This window comes from Enhydra lutris, unplaced genomic scaffold (assembly GCF_002288905.1).
Source record: "Enhydra lutris kenyoni isolate GAN:26980312 unplaced genomic scaffold, ASM228890v2 scaffoldscaffold3, whole genome shotgun sequence".
In the NCBI taxonomy this organism is placed as follows: Eukaryota; Metazoa; Chordata; class Mammalia; order Carnivora; family Mustelidae; genus Enhydra; species Enhydra lutris.
The window spans coordinates 4238130-4266078 of NW_019154087.1; the positions used below are offsets into that span (position 1 = coordinate 4238130).

Genomic DNA, 27949 nt, shown 5'->3' on the forward strand with positions numbered 1-27949 from the left:
AAAATTACATTTCTTTGCAGTAGCACATTTCATTTGTATTGTATGGACATTTTAGCAATATTGATTCTTCCAATCCATGAGCACAGTATATCTTTTCATGTTTGTGTCATCTTCAGTTCCTTTCATCAATGTTTAATAGTTTTAAGAGTATAGGTCTTTCACCTGCTAGGTTAAGTTTATTCTTAGGTATTTATTCTTTTTGGTGCAACTGTAAGTGGGATTATTTACTTAATTTCTCTTTTTGATACTCATTATTAGTGTAAAGGAACTCAACAGATTTCTGTATATTAATTTTGTATTCTGTGACTTTACTGAATTCATTTATCAGTAGTTTTCATCAGTCATTTCTGATAGTTTTTTGGTGGATTCTTCAGGGTTTTCTATATATAGTATCATGTTACCTGCCACTAATGAAAGTTTTACTTCTTCTTTACAAATTTGGAAGCCTTTTCTTTCTTTTTCCTGATTGCTGTGGCTAGGACTTCCAGTACTAGGCTGAATAGAAATGGTGTTAGATCATCCTTGTCTTGTTCCTGACCTAGCTAAAAGTTAATCAATTTCATTCATCTTCTCAAAGAACCACTCAGGAGTGGTTCATTAATCTGTTCTATTTTTTTAGTCTCTATTTCTGCTCTGATCTTTATTATTTCTTTTCTTCTACTTCTTTTTCAAGCCCCTGTAGGTGTGAAGTCAGGTTGGTTGAGATTTTTTTTTTCCTTCTTGTGGTAGGCCTATATTGCTACAATCTTCCCTCTTAGAACACCTTTCACTAAGTATCCCAAAGTTTTTGGACCATTGTGTTTTCATTCTCACTTGTCTCCATGTATTTTTTTATTTCCTCTTTGATTTCTTGGTTGACCCATTCATTGTTTAGTAGCATGTTATTTAGCATCCATGTATTTGTGTTTTTCCCAAGTTTTTGTTTTTGTTTTTTTTTTAAAGATTTTATTTATTTGAAAGAGAGCAAGCCTGAGAGAGCACAAGCAGTAGGAAGGGCCAAAGGAGAGGGAGAAGCAAGCTCCGTGCTAAGCGTGGAGCCGGACAACATGGGGCTCAATTGTGTATATTTAAGATACAGGACCTGAGTGGAATGCAGACACTTAACTGACAGAGCCACCCAGGTGCCCCTCAAGCTTTGTATTGTGATTAATCAATACCCAGTTTCATATTGCTGTGGGTAGAAAAGATGTTTTTAAATTTTTTAACTTTATTGAGAATTGTTTTTTTGGCCTAATGTCATCTATTCTGGAGAATGTTCCATGTGCACTTAAGAATGTGTATTTAGGGGCACCTGGGTGGCTCAGTTGGTTAAGCAGCCAATTCCTGACTTTGGCTGAGGTCATGATATCAGTGTCATGGGACTGAGCCCCACATCAGGCTCCATGCTCAGCACAGAATGCTTGGGATTCTCTCTCCCTCTTCCCTTTCCCCGCTCACTTGAGCAGTCATTCTCAATAGGTAAAATCTCAGGGGAAAATGTGTATTTTGGTTTTTTGGATGAAACCTTATATCTATTAGGTCCATTTGGTCCACACGTCATTCAAAGCCACCATTTCCTTGATTTTCTATCTGAAAGACCTATAGGGTTAATGCCCCCTACTATTGTGTTACTGTCAATTTCTTCCTTTATTTCCATTAATAGTTGGTTTATGTATTTAGGTGCTTCCATGCTGGATGCATAAGTATTTACAATCATTTTATCATCGGATGGTTCCCTTCATTATGTAGTGTCCTTCTTTTTCTCTTATTATAGTCTTTGTTTTCAAGGCTATTTTGTCCAACAATATATATTGCTACTCCAGCTTTCTTTTCACTTTCATTTGCATAGTAAGTGTTTCAATATTCCTTCACTTTCACACAGAACTTCTTTAGGTATGAAGCAAGTCTCAGAAGTCATGTATAGATAGGTCTTTTTAAAAACTAATCAGTTATCCTATATCTTCTGATTGGAGCATTTAGTCCATTTATATTTAAGTAATTGGTAAGTATTACTTACTGCCATTTTACTACTTGTTTTATGGTTGTTTTGGTAGTTTTTCTGTGTACTTTTCTTCTCTTGCTCTCATCCTCGTGGTCTGACAGCTTTCTTTAGTGCTTTGCTTGGATTCTTTTCTTTATTTTTTGTGTATCTATTATAGGTTTTTGATTTGTGGTTACCTTAGTTAATATATAATGTCTTATACATACTGCAGTTTATATTAAACTAATGGTTACTTAAGTTTCAACCCATTCTAAATGCATTAAAATATGATGTCACTTTTTACATCCTTTTATTTCATGCATCCCTTGACTGGTTTTTGTAGAAATAACTGAATTTGCTGCTTTGTGCTTTAACCTCCATACTGGGTATACAGAAATAAAAATCAGTACACTAAAGGGATCAGTGGCAGATTAGAAGAGACAGAAGAATGAAACAGCAACCTGGAAGACAGGGTAATACAAAGCAACCAAGCTGACCAGGCAAAAGGAAAAACTATAAAAAATGAGAAGAGATTAAGGGAACTCAGTAACATCATCAAGTGTAATACTGTTTCCATTATCGGAATCCCAGAAAAAGAAGAAAGAAAAAAGGGTCAGAAAACTGATTTAACGAAGTAACACCTGAAAATTTCCCTAATCTGGAAAAAGAAAGAGAAATCCAGATCCAGAAACGAGAGAGCACCCGACAAAATTAACCCAAGGAGGTTCACACCAGACACAATAAGTAAAATGACATATAAGTAGCATTAAAGATAGAATTTTAAAAGGAGCAAGAGAAAAGAAAACAGTTATATACAATGAAACCCTGTAAGGCTATCAGCTGACTTCTCAGGAGAAACTTTGTAGACCAGTAGAGAGTGCACTGATATACTCAAAGTACTGAAAGGAAAAAACTCTGCAACCAAGAATACTTTACCCAGCAAGCTTATGATTCAGAATAAAAGAACAGAGAGAGTTTCCCAGACAAACAAAAGTTAAGGAGCTCATTATCACTAAACAAGCCTTATAAGAAACAATAAAGTGAATTCTTTGTGTGGAAAGAAAAGGCCATAATCAGGAGTAAGAAAATTATGACAGGAAAAAATTTCACAAGTAAATGCAAATATACAATAAAAATAATCATTTATGAATATACTTATTTTAATAATATAAAATGCACCAATAACTATGTATATTTATGGAAAAAAGCCTTCCTTCACCTTCCCCCACAAGTAGTTGAGATATTTTCTTAGAAAAAGGTTTACTGTTTTGTCTTTCACATTTAGGTTCCTAATCCACTAAAAAGTAATGTAAATGTAGTTTGAGGCAGGGTTCAAATTTTATTTTTCCCCCATGAAAGTATCTTATTGACTCACTAATAAGTAGTGCATTCTTTCCCCATTGCTCTGCAATATAACCACCTGTGTTATATATCCTGTGTCTATATTTAAATAAAATATTCCTGGTTCTCTATTCTCTCAAATTATCTATATGTGCATTACCAACATTTCATCATTTTAATTATTACAGCTTTATTAAAAGTCTTAATATCTGGTAGGACAAGTTAACTCTGCACTTTTTCTTTAAGTGTCTTTTGTCCCCCCTTTTTAAAAGAGATGGAGTTGGAGGGGGGGAGAGAAAGAGTGGAGAGGGGAAGGGAGAAGGGCACAGGAAGAGAGAGAATTCCAAGAAGACTCCACGCCCAGCACAGAGCTTGCCCAGTACAGAGCATGATGTGTGGCTCAATCCCACGACCCTCAGATCATGATCCCATCTAAAATCAAGAGTCAGACACCTAACCAACTGACCCACCCAGGTGTCCTGAAGGTGTCTTTAATACTTCTACATCTTTTTTTTTTTTAAGATTTTATTTATTTATTTGACAGACAGAGATCACAAGTAGGCAGAGACGCAGGCGGGAGCGGGGCGGGGGGAGCAGGCTCCCTGCTGAGATCCCAGGACCCTGGGATCATGACTTGAGCCGAAGGCAGAGGCTTTAACCAATACTTTTAATATTTTATACTTGCATATAAATTCTGGAATCAGCTCCTCCTAATAGGAAAGGAGTAAAGGAAAGAATGAGTGGGAAAACTTGAGGGACTGCAATGAATATATAAATCAAGATCTGAGGACCATTACTACTATATTAATTCTTGCAGTCTGTAAAGATAGCATCTCTATTTAAATCTCTTAATTTTTAAAATAAAATTTATAATGCTCTCCGCAAAAATCTTGCACATTTTTAGTTACAATTATCCTAGTTACTTCTTATTTCTTTAAGACTTTATTTATTCATTTGAGAGAAAGGAGAGCATAACTAGGGGGAGAGGCAGAGGGAGAAGGAGAAGCAGACTCCCTGCTAAGCTGGGAGCCCAATGACACTGGGCCCAGTCCCAGGAATTGAAGATCATGACCTGGGCCGAAGGCAGACACTCAACCATCTGAGCCACCCAAGCACCCCTGCTTCTTACTTCTTGCTGCTATTATAAACAGTAGCTTCTTTTTTTTTTTAATTTTCATTTTTCTGGTTGCTAGAAAGAATGCAAAAAGACATTTATATATTGATCTTTATATCTAGGAATCTTGTTGCAGACTAACAAGTCTAATAATTTATCTTTAAATTTCTAAGATTTCTAAAATAGCTATTAACTTCATCCTACTCTTTAAATGAATGCTTTAAATTTTTTACCATTATGTATAATGTTAAATGCAGGTTCCTGTACAGATAGATATTTTTATTTGGGTTACAGAAACTTACATCTATTTTGCAAATTCTTTTCCAAAATCATAAATAAATATAAACTTATCAAATGCTATTGCTACAACTATTAAGTTTATATTTTTCTCTTCTAACCTCTAAATGTTGCAAATTGGTATCCTAATGTTAAATTAGTTTGATTCTGAAACAAACTCAATTTATTAAACTTATATTCCCTGAGTTCTAGAAAATTCTTAGCCCTTTATCTTCATATATTCCCTCAGCACCCCCTTTCTCCCTCCTCTTTCTGGAACTAGTTAGATCTAGTTCCTGAATGTCTTTCATACTTGGTCTCTCACTCTGTTTTACTGTGCGTAATTTATGCTGACCTCTCTTCCAATTTACTAATTCTCAGTGAGTGTCTCATCAGCTTTGTCTCACTGGCTATTAAATCCAACCATGAATTCTTAATTATAAATGAACATTCGCTTATAGGAATTCTATTCCTTTTTTCAAATCTGCTTTTTATTTTCCCCTTCTCATATTTTGAACCTCATCATTTATTAACTGAACTACATAAAACATTTATTTTATATACTATGGCTGCTATTCTGTGACTGGGTAATTCCAACATTCAAAGTATATGTGGGTTTCTTTTTGCTGTTATTTCAGCTGTAGAATGCACTTGGTATCTTATTTCCATGAGTGTTTATTAATTTTTTTCTCTGAGCTACTTATTTTCTTCAGAAAATATTTTATGGAAATTATTTTGAGGCTTGGAATGAAGTCAGTCTGGGAAGCAAACTACAACTAATGGGCCAAAATATCTGGCAAAGTCAAAAATATTTACTATCCAGCCTGATACAGAAGAGTCTGCCATCCTCTGAAGTAAGTTCCTCCAAAGACGATGTAGGTTTGGTTATGCCAGGCACCTATGACTATTAGCAGCTAGAATTACTTTATACTGTTTAACTTTTGTCATTCTAATAAAATGTATTACAAATTTGAACTGCATATCCCTAAATGACTACCAGCACACAGTTACTTCTCAGAGCACTTTCTACCTGCCTCTATTCAGAACCAAGACCCAGGTATGCAATTTTTCTTACAGTTTCTTCTCTTCATGCCTCAAGTGAGTGGTGAGTTTATTTCTAGTTCACTGTCACACTTGAAGATATGGCCTTGTCTCCTATTTTACTTCCTCACTTGAGTAGATCCTGGGGTTTATCACCTGTACCATGTTCACAAGGTTATGAATTTCAAAATGAAGTTCACCTTGTTTAGTACATGCCTTCAGAGTGAACACCTGTTCTGAATTCAGTTTCTTTCTCTAGATTCTCACATTTAATCTGTGGAATTAGTGAGCTATACCCTATTTTTTGTAATTTTTTTTTCAATAATTTTATCTAGGTTTTTACTTATTCTCCACAGAAGGATCACCTGGGAATTTATCCTTACAAATAATCATATCCAGAATACCTGAACCAACCTCCTTCACTTGTATTCTGCTAAAACAGAGGTTTATATAAGGTGCTGTGGAAAGAGCAGGAAGTGGAGACCAGGAAAGGATGCTCAAAGAAGCTGATGTCCAATCAAGTTTGAAAAATGAATAGGAGTTTGTCTAACAAAGATGATGGGCAAGAGCATTTGAAGACTTTGAAGAAATACATGGAAAAGCCAGATATGAGAAGAGTATCTTTGGGAAACAGTATTTTGATGTGCAATAAGGGTGGAATAGTGGAAAGAAAGAGGTATGGAAGAATTCATGAAATATGAGAGTACAAAGGAGGCTTACTGACTAATGTGAGGCAAGGGAGCTATACCCATGACAAAGTTCAGGGCTCATAGAGCCAATTACCAAGATAGGAATCATAGAGCAATATGATACATAATATTTGTAATACATACAAAATATTAATGTAATACATACATAATATTGTAATACATACAAAATATTGTAATATATACATGATATTGTAATACATACAAATATATTTTGTATGTAATACATACAAAAATATTTGGGGGAAGAAAAGGAGCTTGCGGGGAGCGTGGTTTGAACTATGAAATAATAAATTCAGTTTGGGGCATGTTGATTATTTTGAAGTTCTCTAGGACAAATATGATGAAATGTCCCAGGAAACACCTAGATATACTGTACCTGCAATTTAGGATCAAAATCTAATCTAGACATAAAAGAATTGAGACTAAAAAACAGTCATGAATGCAGCCATGAGTAGAAAGATTGCCTAAAGACAATAGGAAGAGTTTTAAGTCATAAGTCTAAGAACCTCTGGCATTTAAGGAACAAAGAAAAGCATGTAAATCAAATTGAAAAAAAAAGTGGCTATAGAAGTAGGAGGAAAAGCAAAAGAATACTGTCTAATGGGAAAGCCAAATGCTCAAGATCAAGTAAGATCTAGATACTTTTATCCATCAGTTTTAGAAATAAGTAACAATCTCAGTACTATCCTCCATTTTCCTCTGGTCTCTTTGGTCTAAAGCCTCTACAGTAAAACTTCCTCCAAAAGAAATAGCCTCTAGTCTCCCACTGCTCACTAGGATTCTCTGATTTTTCTAAGAACTTTAGTCTCTCATTCTACAAAAATGACTTTTTGTCTTCATCACAACACTTTTCACAAGCCCCATAAGCTTGACCCAGTTCACTGAGAAAGGATAAATGATGAGAAGGAACTCGCTCCCTCATATTTCCACCACCAAATCTACAAGCTCTCCCACACCCATGTTCTACTTCTCTCCAGATAAAGACAGGATCACTTTGAAGGCCACTACCTCTGTATAAGCCCTTCTCAAGTAGAGGTGATTTTTCCCACAGCTCCCCCTCTACTAAAGGTACTTTTTTTTTTTGGTGGGGGTAGGGTGCTATTGACATCTGAAGAGTGGAGGCCAGGGCTAGTGCTAACCATCCAGTGTTGCACAAGACAGTCCCCACAAAAGAACTATCTGATTCACAATGTCAATAGTTCTGAGGCTGACAAACCCTGCTCCACATACTCTGAATCCTTTCCAGTCTTTGAGAACTTAGCCCCATTTTTCTACTCCCTTCTGTATTTTCAATTCTCCCTTTCCACTCAACCATTCCCATAACCATGTAAATGTTCTGGTATTTTCCATTCTTTAAAAATATACTAGTACATACACACATACCACACTCTCTCACTGGTTATGTTCCCTTAGGTACTATTTCTCCAATACCTTATACCAAAGTTCAATCAATACTCATATTATTCAATATAATAATACTCACATACATTTGAATGTATTATACTCATATTTCCACTAGTCATTTCTTCATTCAGATTTTTCCCCCAACTGTTCCACTTAGGTTACTCAGCAAGTTTCTTCTTTCCTGTTTATGAAGAGGCTCATAACTAAATTCAATGGTCAATCATGGTTGTTATCTATTGAATAGATTTTCTAGTCTAATTATCTCCATCTACCCACCCTCCTCCCAATGACACCATCATTATAAATTACTAGAAGATTGTATTTTCAGTAGTCAGTCATGTTCACTACCACATTCCCAGTTCCCAGCACCATCTGGCACATAGCAGGCACTCAAATATATGTTAATGATTGAATCCCTGGCAAAGAGTTAATTTATTATAAAGCTACCATAGTTGAAGTATGTATGTCAAAATAAGACACTAACATATGCAAGGGATTATGGCTGGAATTTAAATAATGGGGCAAAACCTGAAATCAGGTCTCCTGATTCACCTGTCTTCCAGCTGGAAGTCAATTCAAAACATTTTCCAAAACAAGATTTTATTTTTAAGTAATGCTCTACACCCAGCATGGGGCTTAAACTCACAACCTCGAGAGTGTCACATGCTCTACCAACAAAGTCAGCCAGGCACCCCTTAAAACTTTTTTCTTTAAAGATTTTATTTATTTGAGAGAGACACAGTGAGAGAGAACATGAGAGGGGAGAAGGTCAGAGCCCATGGATCTGGGAGCCTCTTGCGGGACCCGATCCTGGGACTCCGGAATCATGACCCGAGCCAAAAGCAGTCATCCAACCAACTGAGCCACCCAGGCGACCCCTCAAAGCATTTCTAAAAAGAGAGTGATTACACTTGATTTGGGGCCTCATGTTATGCATGAGAGGAAAGTGATCTGAGAGTCCTTCAGATTAAGGTATTAGGAGGAAGAAGTAAGAATTTCACATTTTAGGGCACTTGGGTGGCTCAGTCAGTTTAGAGTCTACCTTTGGCTCAAGTCACGCTCTCAGGGTCCCGGGATCGAGTCCCACACATTGGGCTTCTTGCTGAGTAGGGAGCCTGCTTCTCCCTCCCCCTCTGCCTGCCACTCCCCCTGCTTATGATCTCTCACTCTCTCAAATAAAATCTTAAAAAAAAAAAGAATTTTACATTTTCAAATACACAAAAGGATTAATCATGGTAATGTCTAACATTTGGCACCCAGGAAGAACTCCACAGACTACATTTTGATGTCACAATTTCTATGCAAAGCCTGAAACTTCTGCATTCTTTAAATTCCTGGTCTCCCCTGCACTGGTTATTATTAATTATTACTGGTCCCGCAAAACTATACGGCCTTTGTTCTAATACATGCCCAGTCCTTACAGTTCCCAAGTCTTTACAACCCTATGAGGCAGAGAACAATCCCCATCTGAGATACATAAAAGTTGGTTTTTGGTCCAAAACTGTACTCCGTGAACCTGCACACAGGTTGACTCTTGGTCAGGAATAGGCCTCAGTATTGCCAGAGAGGTTCTCAACTTGGTGTTCTTCTCTAGTGAGAAGAGAAACAGCTCAATTGATGGTGAGGGGAAATTTAGATGACTCTCTTCTTGCCAAATCAATATGATGCCAGATGCCCATATGATGTCTGCCAGGTGATGATGTGGTTAACTCCAGGTGTATTTGTATACCATTTCCAGCAATATACCAAAGACTTCACCACAGCTGAAGTTCCTCTCCCTACCTGCAACAAATACAGACCAGGGCCTACTTGCATTTTAAGGGGAATGTGGTAAGAGACAGTGGAGTAGTCAGCAAAATCAAGAGCAGCCACTGGGTATCCACAATTCCAGATATTTTATGGGTCAAGGTAGAAGAGAGAGCTCCCACTCAGTATACTCTCTCAACAATGTCTCTGCAATGGTCTTGGTCATTCAGCAATTAGAAATGTTTTCTTATACAACTCAAAGCCAGTAACTCCAAGACCACCTCTGGAAATTGACACTTCCACCACCAGTGATAACTTCACATAATATTCCAGGAAGTACTAGACAAAGCTGGCATACTGCACAACAGCAAATGTTATGAGCCTAAGGATGAGATAAGCAGGCTGACTGATGTAATTCAGAAGCTTTCAATTTGAAGGTTCTTCTTGAAATGCTGGAAACAAAGGTATGAGTATATTTAGGTTTCCACATAAGCAACTTGGACAGAGAGTACAATGATTGAGGAACTAGTTATAATGGTTTCTCTCCCTTGTTCTGCAGATTCAAACTAAAGATTTCTAATTAGGTGGGGGTGGTATCAGAAGAGATAGTAGACTGGGCAATTCCTATCTGTATCTCTTCTATTAATAGTGCCTTCAACACTGTCCAAGTTTCCACCATGACCCCAACCAGACCACTGGATAAGAAGAATACTTAGATGCCATAAAACAAAGACAGGCTCAACCTACCTTGAGTTTTAACTCAAGGACCCTGCAGCTTCAAGAAGTGAGTTAGTCAGCTCTGGCTTGCCTCTTGTCCTACACATCCCAATTCATGTTAGCCTCATTTTATATACTGTTAGTAAATATGCCATACAGAAGAATGTATTAAATATACATGTGAAACTTCTCCAGAAAACATTCTTAGAGCAAGTACAAAAACAACACTGTTAATACATTAGAACCCATATATCCTAGTCCCTTTCCCCCAAAATCACCTACATTTTGACCTGAAATCTGGTCGATCATTCCTGGCTTTTCTTCTATGACCTTCTATGTATACATACATTTCTGAAAGATACATGTTTGACTTGAACTGCCCCTGAGCTTTATGGAATCATACACTGTATACAACCTTTCTTAATTCTTACACTTAAAGCTATTTTCAAGATTCATTCATAAAGATGTTTATAGCTGTCATTCATTTTCATTACTATATAATTTATACCTTATATACTATACCATAACATGTCCAGTCATTAGCTGATAGGTATTTTAGTTATTTCCAATCTGTGACTATAATGAACAATTCTGCTATACTGTTATGTACTGTTCCTGATGAACACTTTTAAGTTCCTCTAGAGCAATGCTGTCCAATATACACATCATGAAAACCACAAGTAACTTTAAATTTTCCAGTAGCTACATTAAAAACATTTTTAAAACAGTGAAATTTTAATATTTAACCCATTACTTTATTATGCAATAATTATAAAAATCATTGAGATATTTTACATCCTTCTTAACTAAGCCTTCAAAATCCAATATTGTACATTTAAAGCAAATCTCCTTTTGGACTAATCACATTGTGAAAACTCAGTGACCACAGGTGGTTAATATTGGATAATTGGAACAATGCAACTCAAGAGCATTTTTTTTTAAAGATTTTATTTATTTACTTGACAGAGAGCATAAGCAAGCAGGGGGAGTGGCAGGCAGAGGGAGAGAGAGGGAGAAGCAGCCTCCCCACTGAGCAAGAAGCCCAATGTGGGGCTTGATCACAGGGCCCTGGGATCATGACCCAAGCAGAAAGCAAATGTTTAATTGACTGAGCCACCCAGGCACCCCTCAGGAGCATAATCTTATGTACAGATGGTGAGCATAAGATACGGTTTTACATTTTTTATTTCCACACATGAATAAAGTTCTTGTTCCAATACTCCCAAACATTTGTCTGTTGTTTTAATTTTGCTCACGTGGATTTCATGAAATATTTCATTGACATTTTAATTTGCATCTTCTTGATTAATAATGTGGAACACTTTTTCATGATTTAGTCATTTGGGCTTCATCTCCTGTGAAATGCTGGTTCATGTCTTATAATCAGTTTCTACTACATCTTTTATTGATTTGTACTCTACATTTTTAAAAATTTTCCTGAAGAAATCTCTGTGCCCAATGTGGGGCCTGAACTCATGGCCCTGAGATCAAGAGCTGCATGCTCTAGCAATTTGTCCTTTATGGTTGTGTATTTTGTGTCCACTTAAGAAACCTTTCCCCGCTGTGAGATCAGGAAGATCTTTTACTATTATCCCTTCACAGCTTTTTGCTTTTGCCTTTCACTGGAATAGATCTGAATGACACTAGAAGGCAGAAGTCTTTATTTTCACTTTTTTCCCCACACAATTTTCCCAGAACTACATATTAGAAATCAGATTTTCTCCTTGATTTGTAATCCTACCTGTCATTTACCAAGTGTGCATATATGCATGCAACTCTTTTGGGACCTCCTATTCCATTTCTATGGTCCGTATCTTTAATTTGCTAAAACGAGTCGTCCTGCTTTTAGGAGTGTGAGGAGTTTATCGTCCTTTACATTTTCATATAAATTTTAGAATCAGCTTATTAAATTCCTTTGAAAAAAATCTGTTGAAATACTTACTGGTATTTAGTTGACTTTTGAATTGATTTTGGGAAAATTACCCTCTTTACCACAACAGCTCTTTCAAACATGAACTTGACAGTTCTCTCGCTACTTAAATCTTTACTAACACCTTTAATTATTATAATAATCTCCTTAAAAGTCTGGCTAAAACTTTTGCCTTTTCAAAGATTTACCTTCTAAAAGATCTAGCCCATGGGAGGCAGAAGGGTCCTTCAACCATATCCAGATCCCAATCCCTGTAACATGTGATTATGTTAAATAAATGCAAAAAGGAATTTGCACATGTAATTCAGATTTCTAATAAGTGACCTTAAAATTGGGAGCTTACTCTGGATTAAGCAAATAACTTTCTCCAACTAGACAAGAGATGTGGCAAAAAAAAAAAAAAAAAAAATCTCGGACAAAAAGCAGGGCTCCACCAGCTGCTACTAATTTGAAGGCTGATACTGCAACTAACCTAGAACGCAGGTGGTCTAAAGGAGTCAAGAGGCTCTAGATAATCAAAAAGGAAATGAGGGACCTCAAGTCTACATGTAGCCACAAAGAACTGAATTCTGTAAGCAATCTGAATGAACTTGGAAGTGATTCTCACATAAAACCCACAGATAAGAGCTCAGGCAGGAACACCTGGATTTCAGTCTTGTACACCTGGAGTAGAGAAGCCAGCTGACTTCGCCTGTAATAACCACCTACAAAATTATATAATAAATTCATGTTAGTTCAAGCTGCCAAATATGTGATAATCTGTTATGGTAGTCATAGAAAATAAACAGATTCTTCATGACTGTTTTATACAATTAAATAAAATCTTAAAATTCATTAAAGATTAAAAAAAACCTGGGATTATATCAAACTCAAAAGCTTTTTTTTGTTTTGTTTTTTGAAAGAGAGAGAGAGAGCACACATGCATGCACAAGAGTATGTGGGGGTGGGCAGAGGGAGAGGAAGGGACAGAATCTTCAGCAGGCTCCATGGCCAGCAGTGAGACCAACATAGGACTGGATCTCACAACCCTGAGGTCATGACACAAGCCAAATCAAGTTAGACACTTGTCCCCACACTAAAAAGTCATCCAGGTCCCCACACTAAAAAGTTTTTATACAGCAAAGAAAACCATCAAAAAATGAAACAAAACAAAACAAAAGGGCAATCTACTAAAATGGGAGAAAATATTTGCAAATGACAAACCAGATAAAGGGTTAATATCCAAACTGTATCAAGAACTCCTACAACCCAACACCAAAAAACCCAAACAATATGATTTAAAAATTGGCAGAAGATCTAAATAGACATTTTTGCAAAGATATTCAGGCCAAGAGACATAAGAAAAGATGCTCAATGTCTCTAATCATCAGGGAAATGCCAAGCAAAACCACGATGAAATATCACTTCATACCAGTGAGAATATCTAGTACAAAAAGACAAGAAATAACAAGTGTTAGCAAGGATGTGGAGAAAAGGAGCTCTCGTACACTATTGTTAAAAATGTAAATTGGTAGGGGTGCCTGAGTGGCTCAGTGGGTTAATGCCTCCCGCCTTCAGCTCAGGTCACGATCCTGGGGTCCTGGGATCGAGCCCCGCATTGGGCTCTCTGCTCAGCAGGAACCTGCTTCCCTTCCTCTCTCTCTGCCTGCCTCTCTGCCTACTTGTGATCTCTGTCTGTCAAATAAAAAAATCTTAAAAAAAAAGAATGTAAATTGGTGTAGCCACTGTGGAAAACAGTATAGAGGTTCCTCAAAAAATTAAAACCAAAAATACTAATATAATCCAATAATTCCACTTCTGGGTATTTACCCAAAGAAAAGGAAAACACTAATTTGGAAACATACATATTTATTATAGCATCATTTACAGTAGACAAGATATGGCAGCAACTTCAGTGTCCATCAATAGATGCATGGATAAGTAAGACATGAGAGATATATATATACAAACACACACATATATATACACACACACATATATGATGGGTTATTACTTCATAAAAAATAATGAAGTCTCTGCCATTTGCAATAACATTATACTAAGTGAAATAGGTCAGAGAAAGAAATACACCATGAGATTTCACTTACATGTGAAATCTAAAAAACAGAAACAGAAATAGACTCATAAACAGAACTAGTGATTACCACAGGGGAGGGGATGAAGGGGATTAAGAAGTGCAAACTTCCAATTATAAATTACAGAAATGAAAAGTACAGCAAGGGAATATACTCAATATTGTAACAACATTGTATGGTGACAGATGGTAAATACACTTATTGTGGTAAACATTTTATAATGTGTATGATTGCCAAATCACTATGTTGTACACCTAAAACTAGTATTTTATGTCTATCAGAGTTCAATTTTTTAAAAAGTTACTATTTCCAACTAACCACTATTATGTAAGAAAATCTCTGGATCTTCTTTTTTTTTAAAGATTTTATTTCTTAGAGAGTGAGCGAGCGAGCATGTACCATGAACAGGGAGAGGGGGCAGAGGGAGAAGCAGACCCTACTGAGCAGGGAGCCAGACCCTGGGCTCGATAGAGGACCCTGGGACTGTAATCTGAGCCTAAAACAGACCTTAACAAACTCAGCCACCCAGGTGCTCAGAGATTTTTAAAATCTCTGGATTTTAAAAAATTACCTAGAAAACTTTAAGCAATTACTATTTCTGATCACTCAACCATAAAATACTTTTGGATTTTCTACTACAATAATCGTTATTTTTTTTTAATTTAATTTTTTCAGTGTGCCAAGATTCATTGTTTATGCACCACACCTAGTGCTCCATATAATAATCATTTTTATTTCTTCCTTCTAGCCCTTATCCTTATTTTGGTTGTTTTTCCTTACTGGTCTAACAAAGACATCCAATATATTTGATAGATTTAACTGTGAGCATCTCTGTTTTATTCTGATTACAAGAGATTAGCTTCCACATTTCACCTTTCAGAATGTTTGTTTCGTAGGTTTTGCAAACTTTATGAGACTGAAGATATTTTATTCCTCTGTTGCAAAAATAGCTCATGGATGTGTGTTGACTTTATCAAATGTATTTTTTGCATTTATTAAGGTGATCACAATCTTTTAATCTGTTCATGAGAAGTACTCTGATTTCTCAACTTTACAAGTTGATTTACAATCAATCTGCACTGCTGAAATGAAAATTTGGTTATCGTCTTTTTAAAAAATGAATTTGATTTGCTTAAAGTTTACTATATTTATACCTAGATAACCTGTAATGCTGGATTCTCATTCATATTCTCATGAATTTCTCATTAGTGTTCTCTTCAGGTTATCAGTATCGATGTTATGCTCTTCTCATAAGATACGTGAAATATTTATTTTTTGCTTACTCATTCAACAAGTATCTGAATACTTACTACTAGCTGATTTCACTGGAAATACTTGTGCATGACTAGAATTATTCCAATTCTAGAAAAACATGCTAATAAAGCCAAGTTTTCTCCAAGTTTGAAGATTTGTAAGAATGGTTTCTATCAACTTCCTTTTCCAAAAAATTTTGGTTAAGTTACCTATTTTTCTAGAAATTTTTCCGTAACTAAGTGTTCAGATTATTGGTCAAAATTCTTTCTTAACTTTTTCCATAATCAGTAATTACATCCCCCTTTTACTGCAGTGAAAATAAGTACATTTTCCTCTTCTTTTTCTTCATAAATCTGAGTCTTTCCAAAGAATTAAGTGTTGGTATGATTAATTCTCTTGTGTAAGATCTAATTATTATTTACTTTCACATACTTTTATGGGGATTTATTTTGTTCATTCTTTTTTTAAACTTCTATCTTCTTGGAAGCTATAGCAGATTCTATTATTGTTCAAAGCCTGCATCCCCTAGATTAAGGGATTTTGCATATCCACCTTTCACGCATTTTGAGAATATAACATTTCCGGCCCTGTAAATTTAGCCACATCATTTGCTTTAGCCAACTGAATGTGAGGAAATCACATAAAGAACATCTAAGCAGCAACTTTTCATACATTTATATACTTTAGCTCAGCCTCTTGTTCATCCCCTATTATACAAATGAATAAGCAAGTGCTATATAATAGCTGCTCTTTCAGCATGAATCCCCTAAAACAATCTCCCCAAAATTCTTGATAGATTCTTCACTTATAATCATTACAAAAGGACTCTTTAGTACTAGGAGTGCTGTTTTCTTTTTTTTTTTTTAATTTATTTATTTGACAGAGCATGTGAGATCACAAGTAGGCAGGGAGAGGGGGAAGCAGACTCCCCGCTGAGCAGAGAGCCCAATGTGGGACTCCATCCCAGGAGCCCGAGATCATGACCTGAGCTCAAGGCAGAGGCTTAAACCACTGAGCCACCCAGGCATCCCAGTAGTGCTGTTTTCAAGTCTACTTTATAAATATATTTTTATTTATTTTTTTTTTTAAAGATTTTATTTATTTATTTGACAGAGAAATCACAAGCAGGCAGAGAGGCAGGCAGAGAGAGAGGAGGAAGCAGGCTCCCTGCTGAGCAGAGAGCCCGATGTGGGGCTCGATCCCAGGACCCTGAGATCATGACCTGAGCCGAAGGCAGTGGCTTAACCCACTGAGCCACCCAGGCGCCCCTATAAATATATTTTTATATCAATATGTAAAAAGGCTTTTTTTTTAGTTGTTTTTTCTTTGGGAGGTAGGTGGATAATCTTTTATAATTTTTACTTTTAATTGGAATTTAAAAACCATAACATAAAACTCACCATCCAAACCATCTTTTAAGTGTACAGTTCTGTACTGCTAAGCATATTCACTGTTGTGCAACAGACAGCCCAACTTTTTTCATTTAGACAAACTAAAACTGTACACCAATTAACTCCCCATTTCTCCCTCTCTGGCAGCATCACCAATCTGCTTTGCTTCTATGAATTTGACCTCTTTAGTATCTTATTTATCAGTGGGATCCCACAGTGTGTCTTTGTGGTTTATTTCACTTAGTATGTCCTCAAAGACCATCCATATTGTATTATGTGACAGATTTCCTTCCTTTTTAAAAGCAGAATAATATTCCATTAAATGTATATACCACATTTTGTTTATCCATTCTCCTGATGGACATTTCACTTGCTTTTTGGCTATTGTGAAATACTACTGCTAAGAACATGACTGTGCAAATGTCCTTTGTTTTTTAAGAGCAGCCATACTGTTTTCAATAGCAGTTATATCATTTTGTGTTCCTACAAACAACACATAAGGGTTCCAATTTCTCCACATCATCTACAACAACTGTTATTTTTTGGTTTTTACTTTTTATTTTGAAAGTAGCCATTCTAATGAGTGGGAAGTGATACTTCATTATGATTTTGATTTGCATTTCTCTAATGAACAGTGATGGTGAACATATTTTCATGTGTTCGTTGGACATGTGTAGATCATCTTTGGAGAGAAGTCTATTCAAGTCCTTTGCCCATTTTTTAAATGGAGTTTCTTGTTGAGTTGTTGGATTTATGTATTCAAAAATATTAACTCTATCAGATGATATGCAAATATTTTCTTCTTTCCTGTAGGTGACTTTTTCATTCTGTTGTAAGTTAATATACATAAATTTTGGATTTTGATGAATCCCAAACTGTTTTTATTACACATGCTTTTGGTGTCATATCCAAGAAATCATTGCCAAATCAAATATGAAGCTTCACCCTATATTTTCTTCTAGTTTTAGTCTTTAAATCTTTAAAAATTTTTTTACATGTGATATTAAGGGGAGGGTCCAATTTTACTCTTTTCCATGTGGCTAACCAGTTTCCCGAACATGATTTTTGAGATTGCCTTCCCATCTAGTGATCTTGGCACATGAATTAAAAATCATTTTTAATGATTTCAAATGATTCAAACATACTCTATATTCTACACTTCATTGTTCTAGGCCTGTCTGAATGCTCATAACACAGAGTTTTGATTACTATAGTTTTATAATATGTTTTGAAATTAAGAAACTTGTATTTCCAACTGTATTATTTTTAGAACTTTTTTTTTTTTTTTTTTGGCTCTTCAGGGTCCTGTAAGATTCTGTATCAATTTTAGCACTAATTTGCCTAATTCTGCAAAAGATGCCATTAGGATCTCTGGATTATACTGAATCTGTAGATCACTTTGGATACCACTGACTTAAAAAAATTTATGAAGATATAATTCACATATGTGTATCTAATCCAGTGTATGATTCAACTGGTTTTTACTCTACATAATTTTGCAATCATCATCACAATCAGTATTAAGACATTTTCATCACTCCAAAAAAGAAACACAGTATCCATTAGCAATCACTCTCTACTTCCTCCCAAGGAAATTTCCACCCAACCTAATTAAGCCCCACCCTATAAAATCACCAATCTAATTTCTGTCTTCTGGACATTTCATACTAACAGAATCATACAGTATGTGGTATTTAGCATAATGCTTTCAAAATGTTGCAGCATGAATCAGTAAATTCTTTTCTTTCTACTGCTAAGTAATAATTTTATATGCTTATACCACTTTTCATTTATCCATTCATCAGCTGATAATAATTTGGGTTCTTCCCACTTTCATAATGTTGCATTTAACATTTGTGTACAAGTTTTTGTGTAGACATATGTTACTCTTCTTTTGTGTATATAGCTAGGAGTGGAATTCCTAGGTCATAAGACAAATTTATGTTTAACCTACTGAGAACTGCCACACTAATTTCCAACACAGTTGGGACCATTTTACATTCTAACCAGTAGTAGTCTATGAGGATTTTAATTTCTCCCCATCATTACCAAAACTTTGAATATGTATCTTTTTTATTATAGTCATCCTACTAGGTAGGAGGTGGGATCTCATAGTGATTTTGATTCTTCATTCCTCTGGTAGCTAATGAGATCAACAAATTTTCCATGGACTTCTTAGCCAATTGTGTATCTTCTCTGGAAAAGAAGTCTATTCAGATTCTGTGCTCATTTTCTATCTTTTTATTATTGAGTTATGAGAGTTCTATATTACAAATATAAGTCCTTTATTAAAAACATGATCTGCGGGCGCCTGGGTGGTTCAGTGGTTAAAGCCTCTGCCTTCGACTCAGGTCATGGTCTCAGGGTCCTGGGATCGAGTCCCCATTGGGCTCTCTGCTCAGCAGGGAGCCTGCCTCCTCCTCCATTCTCTCTCTGCCTGCCTCTTTGCCTGCTTGTGATCTGTCAAGTAAATTAAAAAAAAAAAAAACAAAAAAAAAAACATGATCTGCAATCATTTTCTCCTAATCTTGTTTTTCAGTGTTTTTATAGCACTTTTAGCTTCACAGCAAAATTATGTGAAAAGTACAGACTCCCCACTATCAACATTCTGCACCAACTGTTTATGTTTGCTACAATTAGTGGGTCTATATTGAAACCTCATAATCACCTAAAGTCCATAGTTCACCTAAGTTTCATTCTTGGTATTTATATCCTATGGGTTTTGATACGTGTATAAAGACATGTACTCACCATTATACTATCATACAGAAAAGTTTAACTGCCCTAAAAAACTTCTGTTCTGCCTATTCATTTATTCCTCCCCCAAACCCTGGCAATCACTGATATTTCTACTAGCTCCATATTTTTCCTTCTCCAGAATCTCAAATATTTAGAATCATACACTAAGTATGTAGCCTTTTCAGATTGGAGTCTTTCACTTAGTAATATGCATTTAAGATTCCTCCACTGATTCCTCATTTCTTTTCAGCACTGCATAATGTTCCATTATCTGGATATACCACAGTTTATCCATTCATCTGCTGAAGGATTTCTTGGTTGCTTCTAAATTTCAGCAATTATGAATAAAGCTACTATAAACAACATATGCAGATTTTTTAAAGGAAACTCCACCTTCACACTGGGGCTCAGACTCACAACCACAAAATCAAGAGTCACATGCTCTACCAACTGAGCCTATCAGTCACCCCAATATATGCAGATTTTTGTGTGACTGTTAAGTTTTCAGTTCCTTTGGATAAGTACCAAGGAAGGTGATTACTAGATAGTATGATAAGAGTATGTTTAGTTTTTCAAGAAACAAACTGTCTCCCAAAGTGGCTAAACAATTTGCGTTCCCAACAGGAATGAGAGTGCCTATTGTTCCACATCCTCATCAGCATTTGTTGTTTCCAGGGTTGTGGATTTTGACCATTATAACATGTGTGTTGTGGTACCTCACTGTTTAATTTGCATTTCTGAGTATATGTTTATTCACCAACTGTCTAACTTTCTTTGGTAAGGTGCCTGTTCAGATCTTTGGCCCATTTTTTTTTTTAAAAAGATATTTTCATTCATTTGACAGACAGAGATCACAAGTAGGTAGAGAGAGAGCAAGAGAAGCAGGCTTCCCGCTGAGCAGAGAGCCTGATGCGGGGCCCGATCCCAGGACCCCGGGACCATGACCTGAGCCGAAGGCAGAGGCCCCAACCCACTGAGCCACCCAGGCGCCCCTTTGGCCCATTTTTTAATCAGGTTGTTTTCACATTAAGTTTTAAGATTTCTTTTAATATTTTAGACAACAGTCCATTATGTCTTCTTTTTAAGATTTTAATAATTTGACATACAGTGAGAGAGGGAATACAAGCAAGGGGAGCAGGAGAGGGAGAAGCAGGTTTCCCACTGAGCAGGGACCCCAACGCTTAATCCCAGGACCCCAGGATCACAACCAGAGCCAAAGACAAATGCCTAATGACTGAGCCACCCAGGCACCCCAGTCCATTTTGTGTCTTTTGCAGGTATTTTCTTCCAGTGTGTGTTATGTCTTCTCATTGCGGGCAATGTTTCCAGAGCAGAAGTTTTTCATTTTAAGGAAGTCTAACTTAATTTCTTCCTTCATGGATCATGCTTTTAGAGTTGTATCTAAAAAGTTATCAACCGCGGGCATCTGGGTGGCTCCGCTGGTTGAGTGTATGACTCCTGATTTCAGCTCAGCCTGTGATCTCAGGGTAGTGGGACTGAGCCCCACCTCAGGCTCAGCATAGGGTCGGCTTGGGATTTTTCTCTCTCCCTCTACTTCTGTTCCTTTCCCAGCTCACATGTGCATGCACTCTCTCTCACTCAAAAATAAAATTTTATTTCTTTTAAAGATTTTATTTTTTTAAAACAAAATTTTTTTTTAAGATTTTATTTATGAGACAAAGAATGAGAGAGAGAGATAACACGAGCGGGAGGAGGAACAGAAGGAGAGGGAGAAGCAGACTCCAGGCTGAGCAGGAAGCCCAATGGGGGGCTAGATCCCCGGTCTCCGGGATCATGACCCGAGCCGAAGGCAGCCACTTAACTGATGAGCAACCCAGGCACCCCTATTTTATTTACTGAGAAAAAGGGAGAGAGAGAAAGAGTACAAGCAGGGGGTAAGGGCAGAGGAGAGGGAGAAGCAGGCTCCCCACTGAGCATGGAGCCCAGTGTGGAGCTCGATCCCACAGGACCTGAGCCAAAGGCAGATACTTAACCAACTGAGCCACTCCAATGCCCCAACATTAAGTAAAAAATTTTTAAAAAGTCATCAACCAACCCAAGATCAAATACATTTTTCTCTGTCTTCTATAAGTTTCAGGTCTGATCCACTTGGATTACTTTTTATGAGAACATATAGGATCTGTGCCTAGAATAACTTTTTTGCATGTGGGTGTCAAGTTGTTCCATCACCATTTGTTAAAAAGACTGTATTTTCTCCCTTGTATTGCCTTTGCTCCTTTGTCAGTTTACTGAATTATTGGAAGTCTTTTTCTGGGCTCTCTATTGTGTTCCATTGATCTATTTGTCTATTCTTTTACCACTAACGCATTGCCTTGATCACTGTAGTTTTATAGTACTCTTGAAGTCAGGAAACCTCAGTTCTCTGACTATTCTCCTTCAATATTATGCTGGCAACTCTGGTGTTCTGACTCTCTGTATAAATTTTACAACCAGTTGGTTAATAACCACAAAATAAATTCCTGGTATCCTGAATGGGACTTCATTCAATCTACAGATCAACTTGGGAAAAACTAATAATACTGTGTCTTCCTATCTCATTTAGTAATTCTTTAATTTCTTTCATAAGAGTTGTCATATTACTCATATAGATTTCCTACATATTTAATTAGCTACACACCTCATTATTTCACTTTGGGGAAGCAGTGCTAATGTAAATGCATTACTTTTTGTTTTTTAAATTTCCCTATCATTTTCTTCATGGTGCCCTCTAAAGGGCAAGATTTAAAAAATTTCTTATGATATCCAATTTTTGTTGTTGTTGTTCCTTGTGCTATTGGTGTCATATAAGAAACCACTGTCAAATACAAAGTCATGAAGATTTTATGTTTCCTTGCAATCACTGTATAGTTTTTGTTCTTATATTTAATGTTTAATTCAAATGAGTTCATTTTTTTGTACACTGTGAGTCAGGGTGGCATTTAATATATTCTTTTGCATATGGATATCTACTTGTCTTGTCCCAAGACAACTTCTTAAGAAGACTATTCTTTCCCTATTGAATGAATGCTTTAGGCACTTTTGCCAGAAGTCGGTTGAACATAGACAGATATGTTTATTTCTTGACTTTCAAATCTCTTCCATTGACCTGTTTGTCTATGCTCTTCCTGTAGCAACACTGTTTTAACATAAGGACTGTATATGAATTCTTCAACTTTGTTCTTTCTCCAGATTGTTTTGGCTATTCTGGGTCCCTTGAATTTCAATATGAATTTTATATCATCTCATCAATTTCTGCAAAGAAGCCAGTTAGGATATTGATAAGGATTATGTTAAATCTACAGACTGATTTTGGTTGCTTACTACTTTATGGTGTATGCTCCCTTATCTTTTTGACATCACATGTAAATAACATAACATTTTATTTACACAAAGTCTGATGATATTTATTATTTTTGCTATCTAAACATTTAGGTTGAAATCTACCACTTTAGGGGTGCCTGGGTGACTGTCAGTTAAGCGTCTGACTCGGTTTTAGCTCAGGTCATGATCTCAGGGTCATGAGATCAGGCCCCACATTGGGCTCCACACTCAGCGTGGAGTCTGCTTGAGATTCTCTCCCTTTGCCTTCTTTCTGGCCCTTCCCCCAGCTTGCTGCTCCCACACTCTCTCTCAGATAGGTAGATAGATAGATGGATAAATAAATAAACAAACAAACAAACCTACCACTTTATCTTTGTGCTGGGAGCCCCTTTCTTATTCTACATTTTCCTTTCTTCCAGTTTCACAGTTATTTACTCTAATTTTATTTCTGAATGGGTATCCTTCACACTGCAACATAAAAACTTTAAAAACTAATCAGTATCTTTTCTCTAGATACAAAAGTACCCTTAAATATTAATTTAATTGCTCTCTCTAAGTTTGTGTTGTTATGTTTAATCCGTAAGACACTATTTTATACAGTTAATATTTAGATTTATTCACACCTCTCACTTTGCTCTGCAGTCCTTTCTATATACTTGGCATCAGAAATCATTTATTTCACCTCTGCAATTTCCTTTAATGAGGCTTTCCTAAGTTACAATTTCTCTCATTATATTTCACCCTTTTACACTTTTGCAAGGCATACAATTATAGATTGACAGTTATTTCCCTTGGTATAGTAATACTACCACTCCAGTGTCTATTGCAGTCAACTGTTTACTGTTGGAAAGTCAGCTGTTCACTCACCTACCTTTAAATGTAATCTGCCTTTTTTCCCCTGGCTGCTCTACTCTGATCTCTCTCCTCAATTCAGAAAAAGTCCCAGCTATTACCTCTTAAAATAATGATTTTGCCCCATTTTTCCTAACCTTTCCTTCTGAAATTCTTATTAAATGTCTACTTTAGGCCATTTTTATCACTCAGTATTCCACATTTCCTGCTTTTTTAAACTTTTCAGAAATGAAAAGCTATAAAATAAAATCCAGATGTTAATTCTACAACTTGATTTGAAATGTAGTAAATAATAGCAAAGACTCTTCAGAACATCGTTACATATACTTTCATAAAATATTCTCTTTGCCTCTCTGTGCTGATTTCTGAGTAGTTTCTTGTAAACTCTTCCAATTTACTGATTCTCTAATTTTATCTAATCTGCTGTTAATCCCCTTAATTGTGTTAATTTTAACCATAACTATTTTTACTTGCAAAAATTAGAGGACTGTTGCTGTTTAGTCTTCTTCCCTGCACAAATTATTTCTTTAAACACAGTTAACAGTTACTCCACATTCTGTTTAGTAATTCCGTTATCTAAACTATTTTAGGGTATGGTCTTGCTCATTCTCACATGTGGTAGAGCACATTTCCTTGTTTGATTATTAATTCTGTGAGTTACTCACATTCCTTTTAAGAAAATTTGAGTAAATTATTCAAGGTCTAGATTAAAAATGAATGTCCTCAAAAAGGAGCTATGTTGGCTTCTGCTAGGTTTCTGAGAAGTTAACAGGTCATGACCACTTTAAATTCATGACTAGTGGTTACGTATCTAGATGCTAGCAATTTAAAGTTGCATGATTATAAATTCTAAGCCATTTTTTTTTCTTCTTAGTCTATTCAGCACAACTAGGGAAATTTCTTTGTAGTCCTCTAGAGCAGTAGGTAAGAAAGCAAGTTCTCTTTCACTGTATTTCTTTTAGGTGCCAATTTAATAGGCAACTTCCTAGAATCCCCAACTTTGCTGAGCTCTAGTTTTGTCTTCTTCCCCTTTATTTTAGGGGGCTTTTGGAACACTGTATTCCTCAAATTCCAATGGTCTCCAGGGGCAACATTGGGTTCAATACTCCACACTTCTTTTGGTTTTATTCTGGTAATAACTTACTTTGCCAATCTTCAGGATTTTAAGATGTTTTCTCATCTACTAAAAGGCCATTTGAGTTGTTTTCAACATTAAGACCATGGGAGAAACAGAAAGCCTATATACTCAGTCTAGTGCAGTTCAATATAACTTCTGGATCCAGCAAAAAATCCTTTTTTGCAAAGTCACAAAAGATAATTAAACTACCCTATCAATTTGGCATTCTTTTCATTTATACCTAACTCAATCTGTCCAGTTCCTCCTGAAGTTGGTTTTGGGCTTCTACAGCACCACTTCTTATTATAACTCCTAAATGATGATTCCTCAGGGCTCAGATCTGGGTTTTCTTATTTCAACATTTCCTCTGCTACCAAGTTACCTAATTATCAATACCCATCTCCTAGACTACTTTAATAGCTTTCCAAGTGGATTTCTTCTGCCACTCTTGTACCTATCTAATCCATTCTCCACCATAATAACCAGAGTTATATTTTAAAAGCAAAAATTAGGGTGGCTCAGTTGGTTAAGCATCTGACTCTTGGTTTTGGCTCAAGTCATGATTTCAGGGTCATGAGATCGAGCCCCATGTCTGGCTCTACACTCAGCACGGAGTCTGCTGGAGATTCTCTTTCCCTCCCTCCCTCTGCTCCTCACCCTGCTCACTCTTCAAAATAACATCTTAAAAAATAAATAAATAAATAAAAATAAAAATAAAAATTAGATTTAGCCCTTTTGCTTGTGTAAAACCTCCAAGGTACTTTATCTGAACTTTAGATAAATTCCAGACTATTTAACATAGCCCACAAAACAATGTATGATTAGACTTCAGCCTATATATTGCCATAACTGTCCTCTTATATAATACTATAAACAAATGGACTTGTTTTTCAGTTCTTAAAATACACCAAATTCTTTCTTCCTCAGATCCTTGCCACTTGTTGTTTCTTCTTCCTAGAATATGGTTTACCTGGTCTTTGCAGGGTTTAATTTTCCTCATATTTCAGATCACACTATAACTGTGACTTTCCTCACAGGCATTCATTCCCTGACAACCCAACCCAGTAGCGTCCTGTTCCTTTCCTTTAGCACATTATAATTTGTGATTTGTGATTAAGCATTTATTATGGGTTTATTTTAATGTCTGTCCTCCCAATTATTTGTAAGAACCAGGCAGGCAGAGACCCTACTGTCATCTTCCCATTCCATGTCCAGGACCTAGCACAGTGTCTGGCTCACAGTGGGAGTTTAACAAATATACATTAAATCATTGTCTCCTTTCCCTTTAAGCAGACCCACAGGAAAAGTACAATTCTAATCAGAAATTACATGTTGAGCACAGAATTAGAAACAAGGGAAATAAGTCAGGTGATAAGAATGTACATATGGATCAGGTTAAAATACAACAACTTATGAACAGACCATATGGTTAAGAGTCATATAGCAAAGATTACTTTACCCTAATACTTCATGGTTAAGTGGGCAGATGTTGTTTTTTTGTGTTTTGTTTTGTTTTTTTTAAGATTTTATTTATTTATTTGACAGACAGAGATCACAAGTAGGCAGAGAGGCAGGCAGAGAGAGAGGAGGAAGCAGGCTCCCTGCTGAGCAGAGAGCCTGATGCAGGGCTCAATCCCAGGACCCTGGGATCATGCCCTGAGCCGAAGGCAGAGGCTTTAAACCAATGAGCCACCCAGGTGCCCCCAGATGCTGGTTTTTAATTAACTCAATACATGGCTTTCCTTATTGTTGTCTACATTTTAATTAAAGCAAATAATCACCTACAAATACATTTCTCAAGATGACCTGAAAGTTCATTATTTGGAACTCAAAAAATTTCCCCATAGAAGCAATATTATATAAAGTGGTTAACTTTTCTTTGGTTAGTTCATAATGTTTAATCCATAATTCATTTATCCATTTAACAAATATGAATTGAACACTACTATGTGCCAGGAACTGTTATAGCAGTGGAGATACAGTAGTGTACAAAATTAGGCAAAAATTACTATCTTCATAGATATTATATCCATGTGATCAAAACAGAAAAGAAGTGCAATATACAGAATGGTAGATGGTGAAGAACAAAGCAGGGTAAAGAGACATGAAATGGAAGGAATGTAATTTTAACCTATTATTAATTAAATTTATTTCTAGCTCTTTCTGTTTCAAAAGGATTTAAGGTAGAGATTACTTATAGAACCTAAGTATCCCAAACAAAGTAACAAAGCTTAGACAAGGAAAGATTTTAAACCTTGAAACTATAAAAACACACTTCCTTTTCACAGTAGGACAGAGAGGCTCTTAAGTCACAGATAAGCTACAATAACCTGATGCATGATCTCCAAAAAGGCAATGGCTAGAGAAGGTAAGGGGTTGAATACACTGATGGAAATACCAGAAAGAAAAAGAAATGAAGAGCCAAGAAGGAAAGTACACTTCTTGTTAATGATACGAACCTCCATGGACAGCTAGTCCGTCTATTCAGTCACTAGCTGGCAGACTTTTCTTCCTACAACTATAAATATTTCTGACCAAGATCATTCTCCTATTTGGCATAGTATAGTTATGCAACTTTTCCCTCATTATTCTATTCAAAAACAACATGTAACTTTTTATGGCAGAAAAAGATCCCTTTAATCCCTATCTTTACCATTAAAATTTCTATCAAAGGAATGCAGATAGCCAGTAGATCACTCTGGTTCTCTCATATTTTACCTTAATAACTAGGATAGGTATCAGATGTGGGGTGAAATTCAAGAAGATAAAAAATTGGATCAAGGTTTCAAAGAGCACCCCTAGTACCACAACAATGATTATATAACGAAAGACAATCAGCCATTTTAATCTTCTATCCTTGTCCACAACCAGTACTACTACCATAAAGCATGCACCACAGACTGAGAGAACAATGGAATGGAGCAACAAAATCCACCCTTCTCCAAAGCCCTACTCATTTAG

The 27949-nt window shown here is 36.2% G+C and overlaps 1 protein-coding gene across 1 annotated transcript in view; it reads right to left on the bottom strand.

Moving 5' to 3' along the window:
* The window catches only part of LOC111155028 (La ribonucleoprotein domain family member 1B), a 131905-nt gene that overhangs the window by 58794 nt on the left and 45162 nt on the right, over positions 1-27949 (bottom strand). The gene's annotated exons all lie outside the window — the stretch shown is intronic.